The sequence below is a fragment of the Malaya genurostris genome, chromosome 3 (genome assembly GCF_030247185.1).
Source record: "Malaya genurostris strain Urasoe2022 chromosome 3, Malgen_1.1, whole genome shotgun sequence".
Lineage (NCBI taxonomy): Eukaryota > Metazoa > Arthropoda > Insecta > Diptera > Culicidae > Malaya > Malaya genurostris.
In genome coordinates, this window is record NC_080572.1 from 118,414,400 (window position 1) to 118,415,105 (window position 706).

General features: G+C 35.3%; 1 non-coding gene across 1 annotated transcript; it reads right to left on the reverse strand.

Annotated features, from left to right (window-relative positions):
* Positions 1-282: 282 nt before the first annotated feature.
* On the reverse strand, positions 283-401 carry LOC131439740 (U6atac minor spliceosomal RNA). The gene has a single exon (XR_009231197.1). It is a non-coding gene; the product is annotated as a U6atac minor spliceosomal RNA (small nuclear RNA).
* Between the last annotated feature and the right edge of the window lie 305 nt (positions 402-706).

A 706-nucleotide genomic window follows, 5' to 3' on the forward strand; every position in this document is an offset into this window, starting at 1 on the left:
TACTGACATATTGCGTCATGGGCATCAGATGGTCGTGAAAGGGTTAAAAGATTGTTATTAGTTTTATTACTATTACCTTTATTACTATTACTTCTGTATAGCACCACTAACGGCTGTTCAAATCATATAGACCATTACAAAAAAGGGCTAAGAAACAGGAGCACATAATATACATTACCCTAAATACAGATCTACGACCATTGTCATTACAACTACAACTAAATTATAAAACACAACCACACATTATAAGGACAATTTTATATAATCTATTTGAATCAGCACAAAAAACAGTGACCAAGTGGGCACCATAGCCTAGGAACGTTTGTGTGATAGAAGGTCATAGAAGCAAATCCTATCAAGGGTCCAGTGTAGAACTAAACATCTCTGTATTTAAACATCTCTGTATATAGATGACGGACTCTCACAATCTATAGCTTGATCGGGATATCTAAATTTAGAACCGTATTAAGCTTCAAGTTTGTATAACTCAGAAATATATAAAAACAATAGCATACATACTTCCAGGAAGACCTTTCATTTGCAACGAGTTTGGTGAAAATGAGTACAGTTATCTCTTAGACGCCTCTTTATTAAGCGCATACATACAGGCACAATGACATATACACGCTGACATTTGCTCATTTGCTGAATCAATTGGTATATGGCAGGCCTCGGAAAAGTTTTCCAAACTTTGAGCGAACTCTAT